We start from the raw sequence: 5,988 nt of genomic DNA on the forward strand, positions 1-5,988 counted from the left end.
TTAATTCTCAACAAATAACTGATCCTGTGTAAAGTGTTTTGATTGGCCTACAGTCTCCTAGTGCTATCAAAAGTATTTTCCTGGGTTTGCTGTTTTTCTAGTTTTGTGAAAGTCCATTGTTTTCAAAGTCTTTACACTGAAAGCAGAACACCAAAGCAGCTTCAGCTCTCCATTACTATCTACATAAAATACATTCACACCCAGAAGTGCTGTTGTCCCCCACACTTTGACAGTTACTCTAAGTACAAATAGGGTTGACGAGAGCAGTCAAGAAAAAACAAGAGCTGGAAAATATGCATGATGCAGAGACCGTGTGCATTCCATGAAATATATAGACATATAAAGATATTCCATGAAAGACCTGACTGACAAAATGCAAAACGGTGTTACATACCAACTGATGAAAAAAGGAAAAAGTGGCTGTGTGGAATCACAGATCACAACAGATTTTCTGTTTCCGTCTCATTCTATACTTTCCTTCATCTGCCTGGACAGCATTCTTTGTCCACTATAGTAGTAATGTAAATGCACTTTGTTAAGTTTAAAATTCATTCAAGGATACTAAGAATGATCTTTTACTAGAAGTCAAACATGTTAATTCTATATCTATGTATCTATAAATCTATAGCCAAGACAATAAAACATTCAGTATTCTGGACTGTCCCTGTTAAGTGTAAGCCTTTTCTGTATTTATGAAACAAACTATTACTCAGCTCACATAGGTCTTTTTTTCACTTACATCCAACCAGTGAGGGCAGGGTTAACAAACAAACAATGTGAATCATTTGCTTATGCCTAAATGTTAAGGATTTGAAAGGAAAAAAAGGAGAAATTACAACAAAATAATATTAAGACAAGTGAACACAAATGTGAATCATACACAATAAAAGACATTAAAGATAGTCACATGGACCAAAACAGCTATTCTCTCACTCTCTCACAAAATACACTTCAACTCTCCCATCACAACCATTGCAGCCCTTATTTAAAGGGTCCTGACGATACAATCATTGTTTTGGATAAATAAACTTAATAATACTCTTCAAAGGATTGGACAAACTTTACTCAAAGTAGCTTTTTAGCTGTCACTCACAGACAGATGCATTATCAACATGGCTTGGTTTCGATGAATTAATTATCACTAGTGTTTTATAGTGCATAGTAAATTGTTTCCCCTTTATATTCTTGGGCCTGCCATGTAAACCTTAATACAGTGTTTCCCAAACTTTTGGAGCCATGGCACATATTTCACATAAAAAAACAAACATTTTATGGTCTTCAGTAGCATGTATCCTGCAGATGATGCACAGTACCTACTGTAATATTCATGACAACCTTTTACTAAAAAATTAGTTAAAATTTTTGACTGTTGTAATTTTACAATCTGTATTAATTTCAGTTAATGTATCATACAATGGCCATGAAAAAATCTCCACATAGGACAATGTACAAATCCAGACTTTTTTTGTGTTGTCTAGTAAAACACCTTTAGACCAAGACACCCATGTACACTCATGGGGAGAGAGAATGAATAGCCTTAAATGTGTAAAGGACTATTTTAAAATTAATGCGGAGTTGAACTGGGAGCCAGCGACGCTGCTTCAGGATAGGGGTGATGTGGTGAGTCGAGGGAGTCCTAGTAATAATACAGGCAGCAGAGTTCTGGACATGTTGAAGCTTGTTGATGGATTTTTGTGGCAGGCCAAATAAGAGTGAATTACAGTAGTCAATCCGAGAAGTAACGAGACTACGGACCAGAATAACAGTGGCATGTGGAGTGAGGAAGGGGTGGAGGTGATTGATGTTACGGAGTTGGAATGTAATGGGGGTGGGGTTGAGAAGGAGGAGCTACATGGAACACAGGAGCCAGGTCTTGGTGTATTTTATAAATTTTTAAAGTGAAGAATAGCTTTAGAGAGTCACAGAAGTTAGACGAGTAGAGATGAGCGGGTAGAAAGTCAGACGGCCTGAGAAAATACTTGAATAGTGAAAACAGTTGCTGCGAGATCGATCAACTTTAGACCAGACAACAAACGACGGAGGCTCCGGAAAAGTGCAATCAAACGATGAGTTTTATTATCACAGGAGAACAACCAACCGTCAGCATACGGATTGTTTTGCTCTGACAAGAATACATTGGGTTCTGGTTTTATAGGATAAAATATCACACCTACACGGTTCAAAAATACATGGTGACAGACGGGCAAAAGTTCAACCCGTGCAGACAAGGGTACATCACGTACACTTCTAATAACCATAAACCGACATATAACTTCCCTTTTCTACATTACTTGCCTTTTAGGGTAATAACTTCAGGTCTCAGCATCTCTGAGAGCTAATAATGGACCCTCGTCATTAATCACTAAGTAGAGTACTTTGCAGCCAGTCTCAAACTGAAGCAGAAGACGCTTAGGCCTTCGCTCAGACCTGCTACTAGATTAATATGTATATCGTAACCGTGCATGCAATTAACCTGCTATGTTCTCATCTCCCCTCAGCATGTATCATCTGGACACTCTCACCAGTGAAGCTTAAAACCTTCTAGAATGGAACATCAACTCTAACCAAGCACATTTATGCATTGTGTATAGAATGAACTCAACCTGTAAAAATAGAAAGGTCAATGTGATGACAGACATATTCAATGCAATATAAACCCTGCAGGAAATATTACTGATAAATGATACTGTGAAACATGTTATTAATACATTCTTCATAAGGCAGATTACATGGTAGCAATAAAAGAATCTCTGAATCCCAACACAGTGTCTTAGTAGAATCCTCGCTTGAACAAACAATGGTAGAGTAATAGGCAGATTTAGTTTGGTTAATACAATCTATATAAAACAGAACATGATTGTTAAACATTTTCTTATGAATAGTAAGGCCGGTTTTCTTATGGAGACACTCAAGTCGTTGGCTTTTAGCTTTCCAAAGTCAGAGTTCAGGTGTGTACCAAGGTGCTGAGTGAGAAAAGGATACAGGTCTAGTTTTTAGTGGAGTGAGAGAGTTCAAAATACTACTAAGGCTATGATTATAATAAGAGACCAGATCATCTAGAGTAGACAGGTTGTTGAGAGATAGACAACTAGAAAGAGCAGAAGAAAGGATATCAAGATTTATTCTCTTGATAATCCTGAAAGACATGGTGCGGGGGTTTTTGATTATGGAGAAAGTCATTAGGACATTAAAGGAGAGAAGCAGATGATCAGAGGTTGGTAGCTCGTTGGCTGTGCAGTTTGAAGGAGTAACTCTGAAGCAGCAGACTAGGTCCAAGTATGGCCCTTGGTGTGAGTAGGGAAGTTTATGTGTTGTTTAAAATTAAAGCAATCAAGGCAGGATAAAAGGTCTTTGGTAAGAGGATGGTCGGAGTTATCCACATGCAGGAGCCTCGGTGAATGTACTTTCACTGAGGGAGGAACGTAGACACCAGAGGGCTGTACAGGCAGGAATAGGAAAGGAATTTGTGGGAGAGAACAACCAGGACGCCAGGAGCCAGGACGTGTGGAGATGAAGAGCAGCCGGTGGTGGAGCAGCTAGGGAAAAGCGGAGTCGGAGAAGCTGTGTGTATTAAAGGAGTCCAGTACTAAGTCGATAGATCAATGACACAAGGATCCAAACCCACACGGACAGTACGTAGAACCTGGGACCACATCGTGCTCAGGAACGGAGACACCGGAGGGCCATACAGGCAGGAACAGGAAAGGAATCCGTGGGAGAGAGGAGTTACAGCAACACATTTAATAGTTTAAACATATGAGTATGAATTATGTCTAGAAAACATGACTCACCCACATCAGTTAGGGTGAAGCTGCAAAAATTCCTTTGCCAAAACACCATAGCCTGTGTGTAATCAACCAGTGAGAGCCTGCATATTTTCCCATCTTTTGCACTTTACTGATAAGAATTGTTTTCCCACTCTGAAGGAATTGAACCAAATTGTTTTTGTAATAAATACATTTGAAAGTTCAGTCATGCTAAAAGAATGAGACAGTTCTACATTTTTGTTATAATCTTTGATAAAAGCTAAATTCGTGAACTTGGAACTTACAGCCAAAATGAGTCACACAGCACAAGCAGCAATAAAACGTCTTCCTAGTGTTTCATTTTTGGTGTCATGTTCTTTTCAACAGAAGATTTTCACACTCTGTGCAGCAGTGTTGGTCAAGTTAATTGAAAACTAACTAACTAACTAATTACTTAGTTACTGATTACTGATTACTTCTCCAAAAAGTAATCATATTACTTTACTGATTACTTATTTTCAAAAGTAATTAGTTACTTAGTTACATTTTTAAAGCATGATCCACAACCTGAATACGTAGTAAAGCAATAGACCCTTCAGCCCAATTCTATTTTTTATGCATAATCCATCATATAAAATTGAATCAAATGGAAAGTCTCTTTTAAAAATTGTTTTATTAGTTTTAATCTTTTAATTTTATGCACATTGCATTAAGCAAAAATTAATTTATATGCAACTGTCTTTGACTTGAAGAAATTGTTTAACATTTAAACCTATTTTCTGCATATTCCAGCATGTAAAATAAAATAATGTTTTGCATATACATGGACTCTTTCAAATTGATGCAAGTAAAAGTAAGCAAAAAATAAACAAAATCAAAGATTCAACAGTATTAAGTCCTGTCGCTTTTAAATCTATTGTCACCTGTTTAGCGGTAGTGGGGCCGGTGCTGCCCGGTGCCACAGCAATCATTCTTTTATTAATGGTGGCTTATCATTCAAAGCAGAGGATACCCAGAGTTTACTTTTAAATACATTTCTAAGATGTGTATGAAACTGGATTTGGCCACTTCTGACCTTCAAGTACAGCTGATTCTTCTACACAGCAAGATGAATTCTTCAGCTGTATCTCAGCACCATCATTCTTCCAACGGCAGCACTCAGTCTAGCTGCTGGCTATGATGACAGCACACATGATCTGTGGAGTTCCTCTTCAGGATCTTCTTATCATTCATCAGACTACAACACGGCTGTAGAAAAAGCAAAAACAAATACTAAAAACTAAAACAGATATGCTATACTTTAATCATATCCAAGTGAAAGTTGAGCTTTTTAAAGCGGGATCCTGGGTTCTTACATTCTTCATACAGTAAATCCCATAACTATCGCTCTTTATTATGTAATACTTCTTTTGATTAGCTCTACTTACCCTTTCACAACATGCGCTTTGGTGAAGGTTTGGCAGTAACAGTTAACTGACAGCATAGATGTGTTTCTTTGTTGAAAGTATTAGTTCCACATGATTGAGCTGTAGAAGCAAAGTCAAGCTGTAGGTATCACTCGCAGTAGCTGGTATCTAGAATAGATGAAGGGCTAGTCATTTTGAATAGGATACAATGAGATTCGGAGTGCTATTGCACATTGGTATGTCAAGTTTAAAGCTACATAAAGGCATTTATGATTAAATAAAGCTTACATAAGAACACCAAAAGAATGTTACTCAAAAAATAAGAATTAAAAACTGAGTACTAAAACTAACCTTTATTTGAGAGTGGTGTAATCCTATTGTAAACTAATCCATCTACTGCAAGTTAAAACATGCACACTAATATGGCAGGTTACTCATCTCAGTGATGGTTGTGTTTTTGACTGTCCTGCTGGGTGCTTCTGCCGCCTTCTCTCAACCACTGAATACGACCCACATTCCTGTGGCCAGTCTATCTGTCATGGTGCTGGGTCGTTGACCCAGCGTTTTGTGTTTTATATGATTATTGTCTTCTGTTCTAGTTTATTCTGATGTTAATATTCTGTGTCCTGCCCTTGTGCCCTGTTCGTGTTGGGATTTCCTGTTTTATTCTGAAGGTCTGTGTCTGTGGTCATTGTGTTCAGCTTGTATCCTCCAGTCATTATGTGTATTAGAATCAGCTGTGCTCCCACCTGTATGTCATTACCTGGGGCCCGTTCTTCGTACCTCGCTAAGTAAGTTAGCTGGATTAGATTGTTGACGATTTCGCGTGATCCTGG

Source organism: Haplochromis burtoni, unplaced genomic scaffold (genome assembly GCF_018398535.1).
Source record: "Haplochromis burtoni strain Fernald_Lab_line unplaced genomic scaffold, NCSU_Asbu1 Contig_700, whole genome shotgun sequence".
NCBI classification, from domain to species: Eukaryota; Metazoa; Chordata; class Actinopteri; order Cichliformes; family Cichlidae; genus Haplochromis; species Haplochromis burtoni.